The sequence below is a fragment of the Pseudorca crassidens genome, chromosome 13, assembly GCF_039906515.1.
Source record: "Pseudorca crassidens isolate mPseCra1 chromosome 13, mPseCra1.hap1, whole genome shotgun sequence".
Lineage (NCBI taxonomy): Eukaryota > Metazoa > Chordata > Mammalia > Artiodactyla > Delphinidae > Pseudorca > Pseudorca crassidens.
Genome location: NC_090308.1, coordinates 47,336,874 through 47,363,385, shown reverse-complemented (window position 1 = coordinate 47,363,385; position 26,512 = coordinate 47,336,874). Strand labels below are relative to the sequence as shown.

The 26,512-nt window shown below is 44.8% G+C and overlaps 1 long non-coding RNA gene across 2 annotated transcripts; it reads right to left on the bottom strand.

The window, feature by feature from the left end:
• Positions 1 to 566: 566 nt before the first annotated feature.
• Positions 567 to 26,512, bottom strand: LOC137204644 (uncharacterized). Of its 2 annotated transcripts, none has more exons than XR_010933774.1 (3): positions 24,516 to 26,512; positions 23,803 to 23,908; positions 567 to 686 (listed from the first exon to the last, which is right to left on the bottom strand). It is a non-coding gene; the product is annotated as an uncharacterized lncRNA (long non-coding RNA). The 2 variants fall into 2 exon arrangements; XR_010933775.1 differs by lacking the exon at positions 567 to 686 and adding an exon at positions 14,810 to 17,373.

Below are 26,512 nucleotides of genomic sequence, written 5' to 3'. Positions count from 1 at the left end.
AGCTTCACCTCCAGTGCCTCTGGTTCTTCTGCTCCAAGGCATGGTATTCTCGGGATAACCTGGAAAGCCCCAAGTCTTCCCTTTGTCTGCAATTGTCTTTTCCTTTAATTTCTACTCCAAGTGGCTGCAGTCCCCGCCTCATTTCCCGTAGGATTTCTGACATGCCCCACACTCAGTTCCTGCTTCCACTCAGCATGGGTGCAGCCCATCTCCCCCAACTTTGGAGAGTCCCTCTCCCACCTCTCTGTCCCTCCCATTTGCTCGCAGGGCCTTGCACGTAAGAGATTTCAGCTGAAGGTTTAGGGACAATGGAGGGGAATTATAGCCCAGGGCAGACCAAGTAAGCAATTTCTCAATAAAATCAACTATGAGGCATTCTAGCGTCATTGGCAAAGATCTCCTTGGTCATCTTTCACCTTAGGACCCCGGACCCTGGTGGTGCAGAGCTTGGCCCCCTCTCTACAGAGACTTCTCTCCGTTCTTTCAGGGTCTTAGACCCCTGGCTCAGCACCACCCAGGGAAGACAATATTCTTGCAACTTTATCAGGCCAATACCATCTAGTTCCTTTGTCTGGGTGGTAACCTTTCTCCTGATCACTGAAAGGGATCTCACCTTTCACAGCCAACCATGTCCTATCAAGGTCATTCCATAAACAGCCATCTACTACGGAGATCAGTTCTATTCCCTAAACGACAAAAGAGATCATTATTAGGAAACAGTCTGGTGATTCCTCAAAAAGTTAAACATAGACTTACTATGTGATCCAGCAATTCTACATCAGGGTATATACCCAGAAGAACTGAAAGCAGGGACTTGAACAGATATTTGTTCACCCATGTTCACTGTAGCACTATTCATAGCGGTCAAAAGGTGAAAAGAGCCCAAATGTCCTCCATGGATGAATGGACACACAAAACGTGGTGCAGACATAAAACAGAATATTATTCAGCCTTAAACAGGCATGAAGTACGATACACGTTACAACACAAGTGAACCTTGGAAACATTATGCTAAGTGAAATAAGCCAGACATAAAAGAACAAATATTACATGATTCCACTTATATGAGATGCCTAGAGTACTCAAATGTATAGGGATAGAAAGTAGAATAGAGGTTACCAGGGGCTGGGAGAGGGGAGAATGAGGAACTCCTGTTTAATGGGTGCAGAGTTTCTGTTTGGGATGATGAAAAAATTCTGGAAACTGGTAGTGGTGATGGTGGCAGAACACTGTGAATGTACTTAATGCTACCGAACTGGAAATGGTTAAAATGATAAATTTTATGTCATGTATATTTTACTACAATAAAAAAAAACCAAATTAGAAGCCTTGGCTCTTTCATCTTGCACAGCCTCAGGCCAGGCCTTTCTCATACAAGTCCCTGAGGAGCCCCCGAGGGGACAGGTGAGGGCTGAGGGCAAGGTGGGCAGGTCTTGCAGCACAGCTGTGCCTGTGAAGCAGGCGGGGCTGTATTGCAGATTCTGCTTCTCTTTAGGACTCAGCGTCAACGCCTGGCTCACAGGTAAGCCTTCCCTCTGAAGATCCCAAATGCTTTGCTGTTCTCAGTTTTCACCTGTCTTTTGATTGGGTTGAAGCCAGCTCCCTCCCTGGGATTAATATTCACAACAAGCAGTGAGCGATTAATTTAACCAGTTGAAATTTATTGTGCACTCGCCTCAACTCCAAGCCAGCTTCTGCTGGGTGTTTATTTTTCATCGTTGATGCATTGCACATGACAGCCCCTAAGCATCTGAATTTAAAGCACACCGTTGTGCAGAATTCCTGCTGCCCCCCTTCCTCTTGCCCAAACCTCTGAAATCCACAGAGCTCTGAGTTCCACACCACGTCTCAGAGAAGGGAATTCTTGACTGCTGGCCTATGGGAACAGTTGTGAGCCTGGGGACAGTTTCAGACTTGGATTTCATGCCTGGCGCAGCGAGCTGGTGACTCATTTCATTTCAGGGGGCTTCAGTCAATAAATTCTGACTCTGACCTACCGGCACATCCTACTCCACCACCAGCTGTCACAAAAACAACCAGAGTCTGAGCCGGCCTCTCAGAGCATTCAGGAAACCCTCTCTGATGTGTCCATCCGCACCCGGGTTGCACAGGGCCGCAGGGCATTGTGTCGCTTCTCCAGCCCAACCCCTCTCCTCCCGCCTCACCCCACTGGCCACCCTGCAAAGTGTCTGTCTGGAGAGGACTCTACTGCTGGCACTGACAAGGCAGAACAAAGGCCTGCGTGCTTGCAGAGTTCCATTCGGAGTGCGCGACAATTTCAGAGCACAAATGGAAAAAGGAAAAAAATGGTTTGAAATCTATCGCTGGCTTTTATTAAACCAGAACTTGCAGCTCTCAGCTGACAATCAGCCAGCAGCTAACACCCATGAGGGACGGTTCTTTCTTGCAGCTTCTGGCTGGCTACTAGCTACCAGCAGCCTTCTGACCCCCTTTCCAGGGAAGTAACAGCTGGCAGCTGACAAAGGCGCTGGCAGAGTGGGCAACTTTCTCTTCTCTGGAAACAGATATAAGATTGGCAGGAAATAAGGCATTTAACATATGACGATTATAAGCATTTTTCACTTGCCTTTCTTTATTACGCTTTTGGATTCTGGCTCTGATGGCTGAAATGTATTATGTGCTAAGGAGCTTTGATGGCTTTTTCTTTTTTTTTCTTTTTTCCAAAATAGAAGTCCCAGCTCTTTTCCCTGTCACTAACACCAAGCCAGATAAAGGTGCATTCCACCAGTGCTGTCTACTTAGCTGTCTTTCTTCTTTTTTAATTTTATTTATATTTTTATACAGCAGGTTCTTATTAGTCATCCATTTTATACACATCAGTGTATACATGTCAATCCTATTCTCCCAATTAGCTGTCTTTAAAACAACTGTCAGTAAACAAAGATAATTGACTAATGGCCACGAGCATAAAGGAACTTAAATGTGATGCTCCTGACTGATTAAAACATGGCTTTAGCATATCTGAGCCTGTCAGGCAGGGCCTTCTGTGGTGTTTGTGGCAGTTGAGGAGAAGTGGAGTTGGGAAATATGAGGTATAGATGGATTCATGAGTGGTGGGTTGGATAAAGATTAATTTAGCTTAATTTCTCTCTTCTATGCACCACCCAGCCCTCCATTTTTCTGTCAGAAAGGGCAGAGGTAGTAGGTATACAGCAGGAGGCCCCAGCCGAGGAGACAGTTACTGCGAGAGGGGACACCCATCCTCAGGAGAGGGGAAGGACACGGTGGGAGGGTCTGACACTTCAGCCACTTTGGTTCTAGCTGCTTTGCCACTGTGTCTCTCTTCACAGGGCATAGCACTCTGGGGTTGTAACCAATACACTATTTGCAATATTGCTGGGGGGTTTTTTTGTTGTTTTTTTTTTTGCGGTACGCGGGCCTCTCACTGCTGCAGCCTCTCCCGTGTGGAGCATAGGCTCCGGACGCGCAGGCTCAGCGGCCATGGCTCACGGGCCCAGCCGCTCCGCAGCATGTGGGATCTTCCCGGACCGGGGCATGAACCCGTGTCCCCTGCAGTGGCAGGCGGACTCTCAACCACTGCGCCACCAGGGAAGCCCAATATTGCTGTTTTTACCCTGATAATAATACTACAATCTGCCATTGTAACAGTTGACCTATGTGGAAAATTTTAAAGTGTAGATGTTCAAGGTAATGTTTGTCCAAAGAGCACCAGATGGATGAGGACGAAAAGCCTGGGTTCTGAACACAAGTGGCCAATAGGACAGAGAAATATCTAGAAGGTCAAAAGGACTAGACTAGATGGAAGAAGTATGTTTCCATTACAGACTTAAATGATACATATATATATATGCATTTTGACTTGGCAAGCAGAGAATTTTCAGAGCACTGGATTCTGTTTCTTAAGTTGGTCCCTAAGAAAAAATTGAGTCAACCTTGAGAGGAAGGCTTATTTTTCAAGATGGCAGACTGTGCACATGGGTGTCTGTCTCCTCCCTTCCTAGGACCCATGAGAATGACAATGAAGGAACATGAAAAAGATATAACCCACAACATGAAGAGAACTGAGAGGGCAGGAATCAGTGGATGGTGGGAGAAGGAAGGTAAAAGAGAGGACAGTTGATTTTCTAAATAAGCCGTCTGTACAATTTGTTTTTTAAATTGTGTAGATATGTTGCTTTTAAGTTTTTTTTTTTTTTAAGTTGGATGGGAGCTTGGCTGTTGTTCCTACTCCTGCTTTTAATCAAGACCACACGTACACCATCCTAAAGACACAAGCTGCCATCCTATTCTTAATAATCCCCAGAGAAAGGCAATGCCAGCCTCTCCTTAACTGAGCCATTTCATTGTCTGACAATCCTCATAGTTTTGATTCACGTTCTCCTTGCAGCCTGAAGGTGATAATGTCCTGTCTGAAGGAGCTAATGTACACCCAGGGAGTAGCCTGGCTCTGTTCAATGAAATAAAATGTCCAGAGCTGTCCTCTTTCTGTTTTCTATGGCAACACACTTTTATGTGTGATTAAGAAACAAAACAACAAAGGGGGAAACGTACAGAGCTTATCAAAGTGCAATAGTTGCTGCTTCACTAGAAAAACTAGTGTTTTCGTTCTATTTCTGGTGCTGTTAGGCTGACCCTAGGGAACCAAAGATGTTTTGCACTGAGATAAAAATGAACACTTAACAGTTATAGTCAGCCCATGGCAAAACTGTGAAATAGGCAAAGTTTGTCATTTGGATTTTTGCAACATCCCCTGCTGGGTCTTTCTTCTTATGGTCCCCTCTCTCAGCTCCAAGGCCCCTGCTGCTCTCTAGATGCCAGGAAAACGAAACAAAACTGTTTTACACTAAAGTGTCATTGACTGCCTGTGAATTCAGCCCCAAGGACATTTGCATCCCCTATGACTCTGGATGCACTCAAGAGGGAGAATCTATAATTGGAACAGAGAAAGTATAACATAAAAAAATTATTAACTATAACAGGGGATTAAAGTAGCAAAGAGTTAGTAAGAAGTAAAGAGAGCTCTGAAGAATTTAGGAATGGCAGATAAGGAACAACAACCCACAGGGCTGAGACAGAGGTCTTGAGGAAGAGGCCCCCAGGGCCGAGATTCAGACCGTCTCGAAGAGGGCACAGCTGTGGCTCACCAGATGGCAGAGAAGACTCCGGGACGCTGCACCGGGGGAACTTGCTGGAAATCTGCTTTCTAGGGTTGCAGGAAAAGCTGATCGCAGGGCGATATCTCACCAGAAGTACTCTGCTATAAAACTACCCAAGGTGAGGGACGTGCCAGGGAAGCTGCTGGCCACTGTGCATTACAGGAGCTGGGCACTGGAGAAGCTGCTGGTGCTACAGGAGCCTGGGAAGCTGCAGGAGTCTGCCAGGCAAGCATAAGGGAGCCAGGACAGAAATCCCCTTCCTCCTGCAGTGTCTCTCCAGCATCCTCTATTGATGTAACTTACAATGCTGCCAGCTGCAACGGAAAATATTTGAAGGGTACAGGCCCATTTTTGAAGAGCAGGTAACGAAGGATAAACTTGGAGCTGAGGAGGCAATAAATTGATAACTGGCATGCATCTTAAAAGAGAAAGACAAGATCAAGATGATGTTGAAGCCAATGATATGATTCTCTAATGGTAAAGTCCCAGAATAGGCAGGCGAGAGAAGGTATTTTGGAGCAGAGAGCTTTCTGATGGTCCAGAAATCACACTATGTAGGTGACATAAATGTATATCAGGATTGAGTGGGATTATTCAATGTTGCTTCTTGGTAGAACTGGGATGCTGTCAGGCCTTGAGCTCTTAGTTCAAGGTTCACCTCCTTTCCTAGATGTGGTGGAGACCGGCTAGATGGCCACCAATTCTATTTCTTCTTTCAAGCACGTGCGGAGACAGCATTCCCCAGAGTATGCAACAGGTTCTAGTTGATGGAATGTGGGAAGAAGTAATCAATGCCCCTTTCAGATCTAGCCCCTAAAAGGTCCCACTAGACTGTCAGTTCATTTCCCTTCACTGATGGGCATATGAAGGCAGAGGATCCAGTAGAGGCTTCAAAGAAGCTCTCGGGAATGGTGGTGCCACAAGATGGAAAGAGCCTGAGTCACGGCTCAGAGGAAAGATATACAGGTGAGCTGCTCAGCCCACAGTAGATTAGAACGGGACTAAAGCGTGTTACGCTTCCGAGACTTCTGAGATTTTGTTATTGCAGCTAGTGTTAATTTCCCTGGGTAAATTAAGACCCCCTAGGACAGCCTCAATCTTAAATAGGAGAGAGATGGGACCCATCATTCCTTTTGTTTGAGCTCGTTAAAACCAGGAAGATGGATCGTATATTCTCTTCCATCCTGTGTCTCCTAAGTGTGGGATATCAGAGTCCCAAAATAATTTTCCATGGCCTACTGTGGAGGGCAAAGCATGGCAACTAGGTTTCCTTACTGAGCAGAACAGACTCCCTGAAGGTGAACGTCTCAGCCCGTTTTTTTCTCACTTCTGGGAGTTGTTGGTACAAAAAGGATTGACCTGGAGGCCCACAGTTGGCCTCAGTGCCCAGGAGAACTTGTCCTGGTCCAGGAACGGAGCACATTCCTGCCAAAGCTCAGCCTCCGCCACTTCAGATGGCTCTACTTCCGGTCCACACCGAGTGCCCCCGGAAGAGCCCCAAGCTCTGGGTTCCACTCTTCTCTCCGTTATTCACCGAACAACAGAGGCAGATGTGATCCCCTCTGCAAATATTTAGAAAATGCATTGTTTTCTGTATTTAAATGGATAAATATTAAATATGTTTTCCCCTTCATTTCTTTCAACACGTCCAGACTCTTTCTGAGTGTGCATTGGTAATGAAGGATATTACACATGGGTTTTCTGCCATCTGCAAAACCCAAGTAAGATCCACTCCTGCCGCCTCCTCTGTTTTACTGCTGTCAGGCTTTAAAGCCACCAGGAGACACCTCTGCCACGTCTGCCTTGGAGGAGCATCACCCCAGATCTCTGCCGTCTGAGGTCCTCAGGAACACTGCTCTGAGCCTCGGGGGCTGACTTTATATGACTCGAGTAGGGTTAGCGCAAACCCCCTGAAGGTCTGCCTCCTGCCCTCCAACACCCGCTGAGCAAATCACTTTCGACAGCAGTGTGGCACTGTGTAAAGTCCATGTAGGATGGTCTGGAAAGAGCACAGTTTCCTATGGTGACAGGCAGCTAGGCTGGTGTGCTCTAACACCCGCTCACTCCTTTATTAGATTGCAAATTATATCAGCCGGAGGCCTTTGGAGCAGAACAGAACACACAAGGAGGGCCTGGGGAGGGGGAAGACACTGGCAAATGGTATCTGAACCCAGACTTGGAAAAGCTTTTTCTATTGTGAGGTTTCTTGGTGTAGGAAATCTGGTACCCTGACGGCAGCCCCCTCTAACCCCCCAATAGACACCTTTCTGGAGGTTATGATGAACTTCAGGGAAACCAGCGAATTAGAAAGATGGGGGGGTGACAACAGTTTTATTCTCTGACACATGTTTACATGGTTCCACTTTAGAATTCTGGTTTGGGACAAAGGAGCTCCGAAAGAACTCACTGAACCAAACATTTGAGGGGCTTTTTACATGAAATCTCTATCAGTCCCCCAGCATCGCTGCAGGGTCCACATTTTCAGCTCTGTCTTTGATTTAACAGGGTGGCACAGGTTGACATTTGTGAACACAAGGGACCTTGGAGCCTACAGAGTTGAGGGCTTTTCACACACCTAAGCCCCAAATCACGTTCGCCCTGACAGACTTGCTTATGGCGACGGCTAGGCTGCCCAGGTGCTATAAATCATTGCTCTCCAAAAAAGGGGTGGGTGTTAGAGGAAGGAAACGTCATCTTCAAAAAATGTCAAGTGGCATGTCTGGGTTAGCCCTGGAGCATCCCCAAATGCCAGATCATTAGAGGCAGCTTTGCAGGTCTGGAAGAGGATAAGGCTATAGAGGAAGCTGAGTGCCACTAGGGGCAGTGAATTCTGCCCTGGGGGAGCCTGGACCACGAAGGCTGCTGTGGCTCCTTAAACCCCAAAAAGGTGAGGTGGAGAAGAGAGGGGGCGAGGCGCATCAAGGAGTGATTCATGACCAAGAAAGGTTCCCACAAAAGCTGAGCCCACGTTAGGGAGGCGGCACAGCGCGGAGATTAGAGAGTGGATTCCGGCCCCGGGCTGGCTGCACTCAGTCCTGGCTTCCCCCACTTACTACCTTGGGCAAGTCACCTAGACACCTTGTTTGCTAGTTCTCTCAACTGTGATGTGAGGGTAATAGGCCTTTCAACGTGTAAACTGTTTAAAAGGGAACCTGGCATATCAGGGGTAATTTAGGAGCAGTGGTCATCCAAGTACCTACAGGGGAAGAGGAGGCAGAAGTGCCTCTTCTCCCCTCACCTTATGCTTCACGACCACAGACACTCTGCTGGCAGACACGGAGGGCCAGGCACATGAAAATCAACACAGAATTCATACTTTCCCCATTCCTTCCTTTTATTCAGGCAGCGTGTGCCGGTGGAAAGACCTCCGGGTGGGGCATCAAGGGACCCGGGGTTTTATCTCAGCCTTGTCACCAGAGTCAGAGGCCAAACGCCTAATCTTCCTGGCTTTTGTTTTACAGATGCCTCCAGCAGCTCAATGGGCCTTGAAGTTAATCTGGTCCATATTCATAACGTTGACAATAGCAGTAACAGCTGCTACTATTAGCATTTATCAAAAGCTTCCTGTGTCACACACTGTTCTTAGTGCTTTCTGTGAAGTAGCTCAGAATTATTGAGGTAGTTACTACTTTTATACTCATTGTACAGATGGGAAGACTGAGGGAGAGAGAAGTTAGATGACGTATTTTACATACATTAGCTCATTATCAAAATAGTAGAGGTATTATCTACTATTTACAAATGACATATTATCTCATAATGAGGTATTATTTCTATTTACAGATGACGAACTGAGGCTCAGAGAAGGTAAACATTCCTTCTGCCTCCCAAAGAGAGAGTAGACTTAAATTTAAATCCTTATAGAGTCTCTTTCAATATGAGCAGTCTTTCTCAATTATTTCTTTCTTTTTCTTTTTATTGGCCGGGCAGAGCAGCATGTGGAATTTTAGTTACCAGGGATCGAACCTGAGCCCCCCTGCCGTGGAAGCGCGGAGTCGTAGCCACTGGACCGCCAGGGAAGTCCCTCAATTATTTATTTTTTATCAAGGAACAACTTACATTTAATAATGTGCTCTAGTCTTAAGCGTGCAGCTAGTGGATTTTTACTTATGTATACACCAGTGGAACCACCAACCTGATCAAGATTTATAACATTTCCTTCACTGCAGAAGGTTCTCCCAGTTAACACCCTCCCAACCCCACTATAGCCCCAGGTTAACTTCTATCACCATTGATTAGTTCTGTCTGTTTTAAAACTTCGTATAAATGGACTCACACAGAATGCACTCTTTTGTGCGCCGTTTCTTTCACTCAACATAGTGTGAGATTTCATCCACGTTTTGGTGTGTATCAATAGCTTGTTCTTCTTTATTGATTGCTATGTAGTATACTCAGTTGTATGAATTTATCCACAGTTTCACTGATCCATTCTTCTACTGATGAACATATAGATTGTTTCCAGCTTTTGGCTATTAAGAATAAAGCTGCTATGAATATTCATGTACAAGTAGGCATATGCAGTAATTTCTCATGAATATATACCTGGAGTGAAATTGCTGGGACATAGGGTAGTAGGCATATGCTTAACTTTGCTGCCAATTTTCCAAAACAGTGGAACAAAGTTATACTCCTACCAGCAATAAATGACCTTTTAATCGCTCCACATCCTCACTCAACATCGATATTGTCAGCCCTTTTGCTGTTAGCCAATCAGTGCTATCCCATTGTGATTTTAATTTGCACTTCCTTGATGAGTAATGTTGTAAAGTACTTTTTCCAGTGCTTGCTTACTGGCCATCTGGATATCCTCATTTGTGAAGGGCCTGTACAAGTCTTTTGTCCATTTTTAAATGGATTATTTGTCTTTTTCTTATAGACCTGTAGTTCTTATATATTCTTGGTTTGAGTGCCTTGTAAGAAATATGTATTGCAAATACCTTCAAGTCTGTGACTTGCTGATTCACTTGCTTAATGGTGTTTTTGATGAACATGAGTTCTTATGCTTAATAAGGTCCAATTTATCTTTTTTTTTTTCTTTTGGCCATGCCGCATGGCATGTGGGATCTTAGTTCCCCGACCAGGGATTGAATCTGTGCCCCCTGCAATGGAAGCTCAGAGTCTTAACCACTGGACCGCCAGGGAAGTCCCTATCACTTTCTCATTTTATAATTTTTCTTTTAAAAAGGTCCAATTTAGGGCTTCCCTGGTGGCGCAGTGGTTGAGAGTCCGCCTGCCGATGCAGGGGACACGGGTTCGTGCCCCGGTCCGGGAAGATCCCACATGCTGTGGAGCGGCTGGGCCTGTGAGCCATGGCCGCTGAGCCTGCGTGTCAGGAGCCTGTGCTCCGCAACGGGAGAGGCCACAACAGTGAGAGGCCCGCATACAGGAAAAAAAAAAAAAAGGTCCAATTTATCATGTTTTACTTTTATAGTTGAAAGAAGTCTGCCTACTCCAAGGTGAAGATAATCTACTATGTTTTCCTCTAGAGTTCTTATTGTTTTTACCTTTCATATTTAGAAGTATGATTCACCCTCCAATTAATTTTTGTGTATAGAGTGCAGTAAATGTGAAGGTTCATTTTTTTCTCACATGTACATGCAAAATGATTTAGCAGCATTATATTGAAAAGACCATCCTTTTCCTGTTGGATTACAATGGTGCTTTTGTTGCAAACCAAATGACTGTATTTGTATGGGTCTGTTTCTGGAGTATATTTTGTTCCACTGGTCTATTTGTTTATTATTTCCCCAGTACCACTCTGCTTCATAGTTTTATAGTAAGTCTTCAAATCTGATAGCATAACTTCTCCAACTTTATTATTCTTCTTCAAAATGGTTTTGGCTATTCTAAGTCCTTTTCATTTCCTTACAAATTTTAGAATCTTGTTGTCAATTTCCATAAAATCTTCCATTGGAATTTTGACTGGGATTGCCTTGACTCAACGGATCAATGTAGAGAGAACTGACATCTTAATAACATTAAATTTTCCAGTCCATGAAGATAGAATATCTTTCCCCAATTATTGAGTGTGAATAACAGTATTTGAGGAAATCTTTAGTATTTTTAAACAGTTAAGCATAGAGTTACCATATGATCCAGTAATTCCATACCTAGTTATATACCCAAAAGAACTGAAAACATATGAACTCATAAGAACTTATACATGAATGTTCACAGCAGCATATTCACATTAGCCAAAATGCAGAAACAACTCAAATGTCCATCAGCTGATGAATGGGTCATAAAATGTGGTATATCCATATAATGGAACATAATTTGGCAATAAAATAATAAAGTACCAATATATGCTACAACATGCATAAACCTTGAAAATATTATGCTAAATAAAAAAGGCCAGTCACAAATGATCACCTATTGTATGATACTATTTAAATGAAACGTCCAGAATAGGCAAATCTATAGAGACAGAAAACAGAGAGTGGTTGCCTAGGGCTGGGGGGATGGGAAGAAAATGAGTGAGTGATGGCTAAGGGGCTTGGGATTTCTTTTGGGGTAATGAAAATGTTCTAAAATTGATAGTGGTGATGGTTACACAACTCTATGAATCTACGAAAAGCATTAAATTGTATGAATCAGATGGCATGTGAATTATATAAATGAGTGAATCGAATTATATCTCAATAAAGCTGTTTAAAACTTTTAAAAGTTATTTTGTCCATAATCTATTGTTATGGGCTGAATTGTTTCCCTCCAAAACTCGTATGTAGAAGTCCTTAGCCCCAGTCCCTCAGAATGTGACCGTATTTGGACATAAGGCCTTTGAGAGGTGATTAAGTTAAAATGAGGCCATAAGGTGGGACCTAATCCAATCTGACTGGGGGAGATGAGGACACAGAGACGTTAGGGATTCATGCACACAGAGGAACGACCATGTGAGGACAGCGAGAAGGTTCCATCTGCACACCAAGGAGAAAGACCCTGAAGAAGAAACCAAACCTGCAGACACTTTGATCCTGGACTTCTAGCCTCCAGAACTGTGAGAGATAAATTTCTATTGTTTAAGCCATCCAGGCTGTGGTACTTTGTTATAGCAGCCCTAGCAAACTAATACATCTATGTTGCTTTTTATATTCTTCAATGACCAATTTAGTCTAAAATATATTAATACGTAAACTTCCCCAGTCTAAAGAGGAGTCAAACTGGGCCATGTTTTCAGCATCTGTAGAGGTTTTTTTGTGTATGTGTGTGAAAACATTTTGATCGTAAGCAGTGCTTTGGAATTCCTGACGGTTTTTTCCTTTTTAAAATTTTAGACAAATGAGACTAAATTTTGGGGGAAAAGATAATTGTTGAGAAATAGAAGTTTGAAATACACAGAATCCTAAAAAATTCTCAAGTTAAAAATTCTTAATCTGAATTTCATACAGTAAATAATCACAACATGATAATTTTTGACACTATTTAATTAAAACAGTTTCTGCATGTATTAATGCTTTAGAGCTCAATAAAAAGTTCAAAAATAGATAAAATTATTGGAAAACTCCACTTAATCATTTTTGGGTGGTTCATTTTTAAAATTGAAATCTTTTAAGGAATTATGGTAATTACTGCACTTTTTTTCTTTGAAAAAAATAAACTAAGAAATAAGTGAATCTTTCTAAACCCCACTTGAATGAACACAAAGGAAGGTGTAAGTATCACATTGATGAGAGGATGCAAGGGAGCCAGGACTTGATTTTCTAACTTGTAGCCATGGGTGTTTCATGGGGAAACTGAACAACCCTGCCACTACAAAAGCAGTTTTGAAATCTAATTTAAAAATTAAATATTAAAAGTAGACACTTGTCTAAAGCAAATATTAAAGTTGACCAAAACATGTTTTTGGTGAGAATCATCTCAACACAACAATGGGGAGTAGTAGCCCTATACAGTTGACCATTGAACAACATAGGTTGGAACTGCCCAGGTCCACTTATACACAAATTTCTTTCAATAGATATGTACTACAGAGCTATATGATCCTGGGTTGGTTGAATCTGTGAATGTGGAACTGTGGATATGGAGCTCCAACTGGAAAGTTAAAAGCAAGTTTTTGACTATTCAGGGGTGGGTGCCCCTAACCTCCGAGTTGTTCAGTGGTCAACTATATTTGGTAATTTCCCCAAGGTCACATAGGCAGGGGTTCAAAATCAGGTGGTTCTGGAGCCAAAGCCTGTGCCCTTAACCACTATGGTAGACTGCAGTGAAAGAACTGGCCCTGATTCTTCACTTCCCTTTGCTGTAACTTTGCAGAGCTCCCACCAAGGACCGGTATACTCTATTGCCCTACTAATGTGCGTTTGGCCACATGACGTGTCATCAGTGATCACAACGCAAGCGGAGGTCTTAAAAGAGTATGAGTATGGTCTTAGATATATTGTCGGCCCTCCTTATCCACAGGTTCCGCATCTGAGAATTTAACCAACTCAGGATGGAAAATATTTTAAAATTTTTTGAAAAAAATTCCAGAAAGCTCCAAAAAGCAAAACTTGAATCTGTGCGCTGACAACTATTTACATAGCATTTACATCTTATTTACCACTATTCATATAGTATTTGCATTCTATTAGGTATTATAAGTGATCTAGAGATTATTTAAAGTGTGTAGCCTGTATGCAAATACTACACAATTTTATATAAGGGACTTGAGCATCCGTGGATTTTGGTGATTGCGGGGGTCATGGAAACCAATCCCCTGCTTACCAAGAAACAACTGTACTTAAAATGTATGCAAGTTTGGCTTGGCTGGGTGTAATAGCCATAAGATAAGCGTTTCCAGGAAGCCACTGACCCCTTCAACCTGGACCTCAGCATAAACACTCTGGGAACAGACCTGAACTTGACCTGAAGCCTGGATCCAAGTCCTGCAGTGGGCAACTTGGAACTCTGAGCCTAGAGTCCAGCTAAGCCTAGCTGGGTTGTGGTCCAACTGCAGGTAACACCGAGAAAAAAAAACCCCGAAACTTGATATTTTAAGCCACTGGGTTTGGGGATAACTTCTGTAAGTGTAGTGTTATTGCAGCCATGGTCAGCCAATACAAACACTATGTTCTCATAGTATGGTCCTTAGACACCCACACCCAAATCATCTGGGCACTTGTTAAAAAGATGAAGATTCCACGAAAATGATCACTTACATACACTGATTAAGTGGTTTAATGGGACAATTCAGCAGTACATATTAAACTTAAGAATGTACTTAAATGAACAGCAAAGCAATTCCACTTCCAGATATTTCTCCAAGAGAAATCCTTGCTGATATCCACCAAAAAATGTGCAAGGATGTAGGTTGTTTGTAACAGTGAAAATCTGGAAATAACTAACTATCCATCAGTGGAAGAATGGTTAAATGAATGATGCTATTTTCATTCTATGGAATCCTATTGAATGCTATTTGTTAAAGAGAAGAAAGCAGATCTCAATGTGTAGACACGGAGAGTTCTCTGAGACAGATTACTCAGTGAAAAGTCGAGGTGCATGCACACTACTATATTTAAAATACATAACCAACAAGGCCCTGCTGTATAGCACAAGGAACTCTCCTCAATATTCTGTAATAACCTAAATGGGAAAAGAATATGAAAAAGAATAGATACATGTATATGTATATGTATAACTGAATCACTTTGCTGTACACCTGAAACTAATACAACATTGTTAATAAACTATGTTACAGTATAAAATAAAAATTAAAAAAAAATAAAGTACTGGGCTTCCCTGGTGGCACAGTGGTTGAGAGTCCGCCTGCCGATGCAGGGGACACGGCCTCGTGCCCCGGTCTGGGAAGATCCCACATGCCGCGGAGCGGCTGGGTCTGTGAGCCATGGCCGCTGAGCCTGCGCGTCTGGAGCCTGTGCTCCGCAACGAGAGAGGCCACAACAGTGAGAGGCCAGCGTGCCGCAAAAAAAAAAAAAAGAAAAAAAAAAGTACTCTATAAATTAAAAAAAAAAAAAAAGTCAAGGTGCAGAACAGTATGTGTAGTATGGCTTCATTCATGTAAATAAAAAGCCCTGGGCTTCCCTGGTGGTGCAGTAGTTAAGAATCTGCCTGCCAGTGCAGGGGACACGGGTTTGTGCCCAGGTCTGGGAAGATTCCACGTGCCGCGGAGCAACTAAGCCAGTGCGCCACAAGTACTGAGCCTGCGTTCTAGAGCCTGCGAGCCACAACTACTGAGCCCACGTGCCACAACTACTGAAGCCCCTGTGCCTAGAGCCCGTGCTCCACAACAAGAGAAGCCACCACAATGAGAAGCCCACACACTGCAACGAAGAGTAGCCCCTGCTCACCACAACTAGAGAAAGCCTGCACGCAGCAACGAAGACCCAACGCAGCCAAAAATAAATAAATAAGTAAATAAATTTATTTTTAAAAAAAAGAAAAGAAAAAGCCCTGTCCATGTATGTGTTCCAAGAGGATTATAAGGACACAAACCAAGATGATAAGTGATAACCTGTGGGAAGGAATGGTGTAGGGAAGGGGTGGGGGGCACTGCTTTGTGTGAACGTTTATTGTTTTTAGACTGAGTAGATACTACATGTATCTACATATATTACACTTGTGCCATCAGAAAGAAAAACTTTATGTATTCAAAAATGTACATTTCTGCATCTCGCCCCAAGATCAGAAGAGTCCAGGAATCTGCATTGAATGGGACTTTCAGACCCTGTTCTCTCAGCTGCCTGAGTCAGCAGTGAGCTTTCGAGGAGGCAGCCAGCCAGGGTAAGAGCTGCTAACTGGACTAGGCAGGGCCAAAGACTAACGGTAGGATCTCCCCTGTGAGCCGGAGGTGGAGGACAACTTCACCCGAGTGTTTCTCAGTTTTAAGAACGCCAAATGGGGCACAAAGCTCTAGAGTCATTCTGCTTCTGGAGAAAGTTTCTGTCAGTTACAAGAATCCCCTCTACACAGCATTCTCCATCCCACCTCTGCAGGTGCATATTTGAATCTCTGAAGGGTAACGGGAGGTGCTTGAGAGAGTTACATTTCTCAAAAGAGGGCATGAGGAGTGAGGTAGGGCATCCGTCACTGTGGCCAGCCCAGGGACAGGACCCTGCAGGCCATTCCACATGGAGACATTCTCATTATGGAAAGGACAAGGTTGGGGGCAGGATAAAGTACATGGGCGCTTCAGTGAATTTTTCTTCTTTTACTAGTTTCATCTATAAAACCAGGGGTTTGCTCTGAAAACCAGTCCCTTGTGCTGTGTTAAGTCTGTGATCTTCCAGGACGCTCTGCTAGAGGTCAAGTTCATCAAATCCAATAGGACGGCACCTCCTTGAAGTGCTGGGGTTGATGTCCAGGCTGAGGCCCTGCTTTGCGGCCCCAGATCAGGCAGGAGAAGAGATGTGAGTCGGGCATCTCACCTGGCGTGACGGGAGTCAGGTTATCCCCCTCTCCAAATCCCAGTCCCACCTCTCAGCTGCTCCCACGAGACTGGTCACTGGTCACTGTCCTCGTTGCAGCAGGGACCTGCTTTCTCAGGGGTTGAGTCGGGTCAAGTCCACCTGATGTGGCCTGGTTGGCTTCTCCACAAGCTGAAGGCCTGTGGCCAAGACCGCCCTGCTGCCCTGTCTGGAGCAGAGCATCCACTACTGTGTCCTGAGGGCTCCCATCACCAGCTCCTTTGGTGTCCCTCCTCCCCAGCAGGGTTTCCCTCCCTCCCTGGACTCAGGGCCAAGGGCTTGGCTCAACCCATGACCTAGAGCCCCAAACCCAGCCGCTGGTCCAGAGGGAGCCTGGGCAGCTGGGCTGGGAGTGTGATGGGGAGAGCAAGCCCAGGGATGAGCCCCAGGCAGAGGGCCCTGGAGGAGTGGCCTGGCCATGGCTGCAGTCAGGATTCTGGTGGGGAAATTCTCACACGCTGGCAAAACGCAGCCATTTTCTCAAGCGCTGTCTGCACGAGCAGCTGTTTTCTATTCTCAACATTGGTCCGCAGGATCTTGAATCCTAGTGGACCTGTGAGAACATGCAACACAGACACACCCTCTCCTGATCTGCTGGAAGCCAGGTGTGCCTGTAACTCCAACGAAGGGCAGGGCTCTACAGGTCCCGTGTCAACAATGGAAGCTTCTTCTAAGTCAGGCCTTCGGGATTCACTAGCCAGTTTCAGCAAGAGACACGGGAACTTTAATGTCAGACGAGAACATCCACTTGCAGTAAGGAGGTGACAGACTTTCCACCAGCCTGGAAGTTTCACCAAGTTTTATATTCCAGCACCAAATCCAGTGTTACGGTTCTAATCAGTTCAGGAAATAAAATGTCTAAATTTAATTGGGTCTGCAAGACTCAGAACTCCTGGCCAAAAACGTGCCCTTTGATCTTTATCCCTTTAATCTGAAGCATTCTCTAAATGCATTTCCATTTTAATGAACAATGCCTTATATTGGCATAATACTCTTTATTGAAGAAACTCAGATCGTATTTTAAGTTTCACAACCCTTGGAGTAAATTCAGTGTAATATCTGAGTGTCAAGTTCCTACTGGCAGTGAGTACAGAGGCGAGAAGGAGCCCTTAGGAAGAAGGGTGCAGGAGGCCCTGGGGTGACCAGAGCCGAGTGCGGGGAGTTCTTGGGAGGAGTCACCATTTACGACTGAGGGATCAGAGAGGGCTTCAGGAGGGAGGAGAGGTTTGAGTTGGACCTCCAAGGATGGATAGGCTGTTAAGAAGAGAAGAGATGGCAAAAGACTGTTGGTGGGAATGTAAACTGATACAGCCACTATGGAGAACAGTATGGAGGTTCCTTAAAAAACTAGAACTATCATATGACCCAGGAATCCCACTACTGGGCATATACCCTGAGAAAACCATAATTCAAAAAGACACATGCACCTCAATGTTCATTGCAGCTCTATTTACAATAGCCAGGTCATGGAAGCAACCTAAGTGTCCATCGACAGACGAATGGATAAAGAAGATGTGGCACATATATACAATGGAATATTACTCAGCCATGAAATGAAACGAAACTGAGTTATCTGTAGTGAGGTGGATGAACCTAGAGTCTGTCATACAGAGTGAAGTAAGTCAGAAAGAGAAAAACAAATACCGTATGCTCACACATATATATGGAATCTAAAAAAAAAAAAATTGGTTCTGAAGAACCTAGGGGCAGGACAGGAATAAAGACACAGACGTAAAGCATAGACTTGAGGACACAGGGAGGGGGAAAGGTAAGCTGGGACAAAGTGAGAGAGTGGCATGGACATATATACACTACCAAATGTAAAATAGATAGCTAGTGGGAAGCAGCCGCATAGCACGGGGAGATCAGCTCGGTGCTTTATGACCACCTAGAGGGGTGGGATAAGGGGGGTGGGATAAGGAGGGTGGGAGGGAGGGAGATGCAAGAGGGAGGAGATATGGGGATATATGTATATGTATAGCTGATTCACTTTGTTATAAAGCAGAAACTAACACACCATTGTAAAGCAATTATACTCTAATAAAGATGTTAAAAATAAAAAAAGAAACAAGGCTGGGAATATCATCTAATTCTGTACAAAGTGATACAACCTAGAACGTCTTTTGATGCTGAGCAGGAAACAGTGCAAAGTGAAATAAATTTTAATTCTGAAATGAAAAAATGACTGACTTGAACAAAAAATATGATTGACTCATTTTAACAAAATGTTAAATAAAAATGACGCTCAAAAAAAAAAAAAAAAAGAGAAGAGACGGCAAAAGAACATTCCAGGCAAGGGGGAAAACACTGGAGCAGTGCAGAGCATGCTTGCGAAGTTGTGGGCAGTTCAACGGCCAGGATCCAGGGCGGGGGCGATGGTAGGTAGAGGGGACAGGAGAGATGAGGCTGGCAAACAGTGGAGCTGGACTGCAGGGGCCTAAACTCCCTGGAATTAGCTCCAGTGACAAAATGGTGTCTGCAGGGGTTTGAGGAATCTCATAGAAATGGTGCTCAGGAAGTAGAGTTGGACCTGCAGATACAGGTGCTGGACAGCAGCTGTTCCCAGGCACTCTTTCTCTGGTGGCCCATGGTCTCCAGCCACTGATTCTCTCTGCAGACTGCATCCTCTGCTCCGCCATGGGGCCATCTCTGATCCTGACTCAACTTAACCTGTAGGCCAAGCATCTGTCACCACAGCCTCTTAATTCTTGGTCCCAACTTAAAGGAGACAACTTCATTAGCTAGCGGCCGGTCAGTGGACTGGATTCCCCGTCAGGCATCTGACCTGGTATCATCAGCTGTTCTGGTGTTGGGGAGGGTCATATGGTAAAAACCTGACCTTCAGTAGAGAGTGTAGTGCTGTGGGGTAGGGAGTTTAAAGAAAGGGGTGTGGACTGGGCAGCCCCTCCAAATGTGTCCCCTTCCACCAGTGGGGGTCAGTGGGAGCCATTATATATATATATTTTTTTTTTGCGGTACGCGGGCCTCTCGCTGTTGTGGCCTCTCCCGTTGCAGAGCACAGGCTCCGGACGCTCAGGCTCAGCGGCCATGACTCACGGGCCCAGCCGCTCCGCGGCACGCGGTATCCTCCTGGACCAGGGCACAAACCCGCATCCCCTGCATCGGCAGGCGGACTCTCAACCACTGCGCCACCAGGGAAGCCCAGCCATTATATTTTTAAAATAGGAGAACAACACAATCACGGCTGAGATTTTAGGTTACTCTCCACCACGTGAAGGATAGACTGAAGATGAAGGGGAGGTGCCCACACAGATCAAACGCCTTCCACGTACCAAGCACTACGCTAGGTGCTGTGTGCATATTCCCTTATTTCATTTTGACAAGAGTCCATTTCACTCGTGAGGAGACAGAAGCGAAGAGGCTTGGAGATGTGAAGAAGTAGCTGGCCCAAAGTCATACAGTTAGTAATGGAAGAATTGTGATTTGAACCTAAAACTGGGCAAGACTTGAAATCATGCCTTCCCACCACACCAAGCAGGAAATCAGCGAGGACAGCCTCTCATGGATGCCTGCAGGCACCTCACATGCCTGAGTCCACACCGAGTCCACCAGCTCCCGCCTACTCTCAGTTCCTCCTCCTGGGACTTTCATCTCCGTTAATGCTCTCACCATTTACTCAATCATCCAGCCCCAATCTCTCTAAATCTCAGTTTCCTTCTCTGTAAAGCAGAGATTATAACGGTATGTTCCAAAGGTTGTTGTGAGAACTAAATAAGACGGTTCTCATGGAGTGCTCAGAGCTGAGATTGGAGCTTGGCACATGTGTCCGCAGAATGGACAGAGCGATTGATTGGATGTGGGGACAACAGGATTCTGACTTGGAGTTTTATTTATCTAATGCAGGAGCTGGCAAACATTTTCTGTGAAAAACCAGGTAGTAAATATTTTCAGCTCTTGGGTTATACAGTCTCTTTTGCAACTGCTGAAATTTGCCACTATAGGGAAACATCAGCTGTAGCCAAGACAGAAGTGAATGGGCGTGGCTGTGTTCCAAGAAAACAAAATGAGCAGGGGGCTGATTTTGCCTGAGGGTAGTAGTTTGCTGTCTCCTGGTCTTTTGCCTTGGCTCCTTCCACGAGGGTGGAGCCATGTCTGTTTAGTTCATCGATTGTCCTCCAGGTCTAGCACAATGCCTGGCACGTGGTAAATCTGCCATAAATATTTGCCAAAGGAATGATTAAACGAGGGAAAGCAAGCAAGCAGGAACAAAAGTGGCTGAGAAGGGGCAGCATGTTAAGGATCGCCTGGGTGTCAGTTGCAGGGTTCAGTGCAGGAAATAGTAACCACGCTAGGGATTTTAGGCAAAAAGGTGGAATTACAAACTCGCTGGAAGGGCTGGAAGAGAGGGCTCTATGCTGGATTTCCGGGAATGACTCCCAGAATGTGGCAGAACTGACCTGCCAGGAGGGCAGCCACCTTTCCCACATTCAGGGAGGTGGGACTCAGGAGGCTGCCACTGGCACTGTTGACCTCATGAACATTGTAGCTGCAATACAATGGTCAGAACGTGGTCAGAAAGCTGGGAACATCTGCCTGCATGTTGGGATGTCGAGCTTAGCCACTGCCACCTCCTCAGCTGACTCTTGACACCTATGAAGCTGGAGATTGGCCCTCAGTGGCCCCATGACCTTGCTTTCCAGCAGAAAACAGACAAGATCTGCAGGAAATTGGCTTCTGCTTCACTTCTGCCTTCCCAACTTTGCGTTAATATGTCTCACTGGTATGGCCTGATGGACACTCATAATCCCCATGGTAAGGGAGTCTGGGAAATGTAGTTTTCTTTGCCTCCTTGATTCCACAGCACCGGGAGGCATCACAGAAAGATGTGGGAATGGATTCACACCACGTTCAGCCCCACCTGTACATTCTGGTGATCTACTGCTGCAGAACAAGCCATCCCAAACTTCAGTGGCTTAAAACCAGTCATTTATTTTTCTCAGAAATTTGAAATTTGGGCAGGGCTTGGCGGGGGCAACTTGTCTCTGCTCCATGAGGCGTCAACTGGTGGTTTAGCATGGGCTCCACGGTGTCAACAAGCCCTCACAGCCACCTGGGAGCGCAAATGGAGAGGACCCAAAGCCCTCGGCAAGAGCCCCAGCCGGGCTCCTGGGCAGCAGCCAGCATCAACTCATCAGCCGTGTGGACGCGCGTAAGCTGTTGGGAAGGTGGGTCCTTCAGTCCCAAGGGGCTGCCCCAGCTGAGGCCGCATGGAGCAGAGATGTCCCTGATGAGTGTTGTCCAAGTCGCAGACTCATGAGCAAAATAAATGACTATTTCTATTTCTGCCGCTAAGTTTTGGGGTAGTTTGTTTTGCGGCAAAAGATCATCAGAACGTGCAGGTTGTGCTGAATGCGAAGGAGGGAGGGGAGCAGATGGGGCGATCAACAAGAACCGAAGCAGCCGACGCCAGGGAGGGGGAATGGTTGACCTAAACATAAGCCAAGTTCACTTTCCTCCTGTACCCACAGCATTGAAACTTACCAGCTTTCTAACTGATGCTTCCTGAAAATCAACCCAATGTGGTTTGGGCTATATCTGCCCAGCCAGCAGGCCAAATCTTGGGCTGAATCAAGAGCCCTTTATTCTTGTAAGAATTGCTGCCTGGGGGCTCTTTGTCTCTTCCAGAAATTGCCTCTCAGCAATTTTTGATCATGGTCGAAAGATTTAGATTTTGAAATTGCCAACTGTCATAAAAAGGCAAGACTGATCTGCTGTGTTCTTACTTTTACAACCAGCTTCCTGGATAAATCAGGTGATTTCCAAGTACAGGGCTGTCACATACAGTTGTGCCAGTTGTATACTGCACAATTCTAGGGGGCACCATTTGCATTCTAGTCATGATCTCTTGGCATATTTATTACAATAGTTTTCTGGCAGGTGGCAGCAAAGTGTCTTGAGGTAGAGTAGCTTTTTCTAATTTGCAGAAAGGCAATTTATAGTTAGTGGCAAGAGGCATAGGGACAAAACTAGTGTCTAATAAATCTTTGGCCAGTGGCAGGGGTTAGTAGGAGAAAAGGAAGAAGTGGGGAGGAGTAGTAGGATTGCGGGGGGCGCCCTTTGCTCATCCAAAACAGGCACCCAAGAGAAAGAAGTGCTGAGATTTGTGGGGTTCAAGATTCAGCTTCTTGGGGCCAGCAGGGTTTTAGAGGAGGCAGGATTTGGCCAACAAAAGAAGAGCACTCAGGAGAAGCAGAGAGAATCAGCTGCACACTTGACCTGAAAAGTTGAGATTTAAGGGCTCACTGGAATAAGTAAATAATGACCCTCTGTGGAGAAATGGGGATGAAGAGAATGAGTGAATATCTGAATAAAATTTCTATGGTTCTGGTGGGGGTGGGGAGCAGAGGGAGGGGAAGGAAAAAGGACAGTGATTGCCATGGGAATGCACTGTTTAAGTGGAGGGTACCCAGTCCACTGCCGGAATTCCACACCACCTCTGACCACTCTGGTTCTGGAAACCTCCATTAGTCAGGAACCAGTATCATAACTCATAGCAATAGCACAGCTTCTGAATGTCAAGGTGGATTACATGATGCCTTTCTATTTCAGATATTATAGCCTGCAAAATCTTTGCAGTTGAAACAATGTTCTCCATTTTGCATTTGATTCTGAAAGAGAGTCCCAGCCAAGCACAGCTTTTTGTTTTATCTATGCATCTTCCAAGGTCTCCTTTGGCTGTGCACTGTTGCTTTTGTTCTTGGCTCGCTGTTTTAAGTACAGCTTTGCTACATTTCCATTTTCCCTAGAATTCAAAAACTAGTACTTATTTGAATGAAAGCAGAAAAATACTGAATAGAACGAAGCATTGCTTTCCCCCTCTCAAACGTGGTGAAGTCATGGTTTAGTGATAGCAGGGACAATGATGAATGCCTTGCACTTTCACTTAGAGACCTTCAGGAACGTATAAACAAATATTTTCCAAAATGCACAGGTGAGGGAGGAGGTGAAGTGGTTCACACAGAATTGGGCTGATTACGGTCTGATTCCTCTTTCCCTTCCCAATTATCTCACAAATTATGCTTTGGTGAACAGGACTGGAGTTGTGCATATTTTAAATCAAACTAAAGTCCACTGAAGTAGGAAAATTATGCATTTTACGTAAATGATGTGGGCAAATTATTATTCAATTTTTAACAGGGTTTTTCCATCACTTTGCTGTGCACAATGTAATGTGGTTAATTTACCAGAAAGCACTGTTATTCATTCCCTAATTCTCTATGCAACTGCTGCCATTTGCTTACCATTTCCTCATTGCTCTCTGGGAACTGACAGACCTTCAGGCTCCATTTAGGGTGGTTTGTGCTCCAGGGCAATCTCTAGGGGCTCCGCTCACCCCTTGGGAGGAGTCTGAAAATGAAAGGATTCACACACCTGGATTTAGTTTCTGAGGGGCTTTAAATGAATCCTTTTGTACACACACACACACACACACACACACACACACACACACTAAAATCTCTTGCTATTTACTAATATTTCCCCACAGTGTTACACGTACGTCTTCTGTTAAAAACACTATCTGAATAATACCCATTTCATCCTCTTACTGCCAATTAGCTGCTCATTGATTATTACATAGCAAGCACTTGAAAATTAACCAAAGGGAAAAGAATTCCAAAACAAAACAAACAGAATACCTTGCAACAGCTAGTATATACCTTCTTTCATGAGTTTACATATTGCTGGATGATTCAAGCAAACTAGCCTCATAAATGGGAAAGAATGAAATGGGGTCATCAATGGGAGAAAACCCCCTACTAACTGTTATTAAGAGAGGAAGTGAGGCGTTATTATAAGCCCCTTTCCAGGCAATTCTCTTATTCTCGTACTCTATATAGTCCAAACCACATCCCCAAACCCTGCCTGAAACCTTACTCTCTGTCCTTTTATGGTATTATCTCCCATCCCTCCAGGTAGCAGTGCACTAATCAGAACAAATGATGCACCTACGTACCTTTTAATGTCTGCATTTGTGGGGAGGAGGGAGAAGAAGAGATTTAGATTTTTCTTTGCTTCGTTTTGGTTTCTCTTCATTTAGATGCATTTGCTGAGCACCTTCTATATTTAAAGCATGAGCTGGACCCTAATGGGGTTGGGGATCAGAAGGAAACACATCCAAAGGCAAAAAACACTGAGCTTACCATTAAGCATTACATAATCCACCTTGCTTGTCCTTTAGGAACACCTCCTCTAGGAAGTCTCCCATGCACTCCCCATTCCGGGCCATCTGGCACTCCTTTGCTGCCACCCGTCTTTCCTCCCAACGGAGAGCTTATTGCAACTATCTCTTATGGGTCTCCATCCTCACTGGACTGGGGATACTAATTGTCTCTTTGGCTTTCTAGTGCTAAGCACAGGGTCTAACCCATAATAAGTACTCAACAAACGTTTGCAGAAGAAATGAATGGTGGAGTCCTTGCACATACCCAAAGTCACCTCTCTGGTCATCCCATTGCCTTGAAGAGCCCTGGCAAAGGGCTTCTTTCATCCCAGTTCTGGTTTCTTCCTCCTTGACCAACATCTCCACCCCGTCTACTCCCATTTGCTGCCGTCTTGTACCAGCAGGCTGACCTGACCAAACCTTCACTTCCAGGCAGCTCTGGACGGTTTTCCTCTTCCCATTATCAAACCCTCCCATCTTCTGTCCCAGTCTCAGTCAGGGGGCTAGTTTTTGCTGGGTGAAAAAGGGAATCAAATAAAGAGACTCCATATTGATGGCGGTTAATGTTACCTCTCCCGACTACAATATTTTCATGTTGGCAGTACTATTTTACGGACAACATCTTCATGCGGTATGGTTCTCAAGCGGGGCACATGCACTCCCTGGGTCATGCAGAGGTTTGCCAGGGATACTACAAGCCACAGGCTGGTTAACAAGGCACAACCTGAAGGATGGGCAAAGTATTTTATATGAAGATGAAAAATGGATATCTTAGGAAAAATACCAATTTTTCATAAAATGACTAAGTTAGAATGAGACTCTGAAGGCCCCAGGTCCCAGGGGCTACAGGTTTATTCCCATTGATGTTGGGACGAGTTCTGGGGCAAGGTTCGGGAAGCACTAACGGTGTTCATTTCAGACCACAGACTGGGGCTTCAAATCATGTATGGACACTGGTGAGCCCACATTCACAATGGCAGCGCTAGTGCCTTGGGCAGCTCACAGCAAATCCCGGGATGCTCAGCAGGCCCTCAGGTGTGTTATTCTCAGGTCTACCTTTCACTCCACAGGACGGCATCACCCATCTAGCCATCCACCCACTCATCCAACATCGACCATCAGCTCATCACTGCCCTTGGCGCAGAAGACTGGTGAACAATAAGGCAGTTTCTGTTCTCAAGGAGCTCACAATCTGGCGGGGAAAATGCATTAAGAGAAGAGTCATATTATTAAACACATTATTAGAAGAGCAGTAAGTATTCTGGAAAGGAGCATAGGGTCCTGGCTGCTGGGGGGAGCAGTCATTTGTCACTGATCACATTCTCCTTAGAATAGTCCCTGTCATACTGGAAAACCACTTATTTTTCTTTCCAGTCATCAGAAGTAATTTAAAAAATAAGGTATATCTCCATCCCCCCAATGGAATTCTGAATATTTTGCATGTTTGGAAAGAATGAGGTATGATTTAGGAATTTATTAGGAAAAATTTCTGAGAATGTAGGTATACATAAATTATGAAATTTCATTTGATATTGCAAAGATATTAGAGATACTAATTTTCATCCTGTTGAAAAGTATTCAGTATTTCATGAAATACTAATTTCATTCTTCTCTGTGGTTACAATCTATATTTGAGAAATAAAATATATATACTATTAGTACCCGCCTTAGTAAATCTGTACCCCACAATATCATTTTTAGGATAAGAATTTGTTTGAGCTTCCTTTCTTCTCGCTCTCCCTTTTGCCCTTCCGGAATTATTTCCTCCCTCACTCCCTTCCTTACCTCCT